At 23.2% G+C, this 353-nt stretch overlaps 1 protein-coding gene across 1 annotated transcript in view; it reads left to right on the top strand.

Moving 5' to 3' along the window:
* LOC107675208 (solute carrier family 13 member 2-like) overlaps positions 1-353 on the top strand; it is a 9,511-nt gene that overhangs the window by 7,493 nt on the left and 1,665 nt on the right. The window lies entirely within an intron of this gene.

Genomic DNA, 353 nt, shown 5'->3' with positions numbered 1-353 from the left:
ACTTCACAGACACATTCTGGGGACACCTGAGACTTATATTACATCTTGTAAAAATGGGCATAATAGGTCTCCTTTAATTTTAAATAAGTTATATTAAAATAATCTAACGTACTTTAGATGCTAAAAAAACACTATAATATAATTAGTGCTGTCAAATGATTAATCGCGATTAATCGCATACAAAATAAAAGTTTTTGTTTGCGTAACATGTGTTTGTTCTGTGTATATTTATGTATATATAAATACACACACATACAGTATATATTGAAAATATTTACATGTATTTACATATCTATATTTATATTCATATAATTTATATTATAAATAAATATACTTAATATATAAACATTACC

This window comes from Sinocyclocheilus anshuiensis, unplaced genomic scaffold, assembly GCF_001515605.1.
Source record: "Sinocyclocheilus anshuiensis isolate Anshui unplaced genomic scaffold, SAMN03320099.WGS_v1.1 scaffold1487, whole genome shotgun sequence".
NCBI lineage: Eukaryota > Metazoa > Chordata > Actinopteri > Cypriniformes > Cyprinidae > Sinocyclocheilus > Sinocyclocheilus anshuiensis.
The sequence above is the reverse complement of the archived record's forward strand: the minus strand, read 5'-3'. Positions and strand labels throughout refer to the sequence as shown.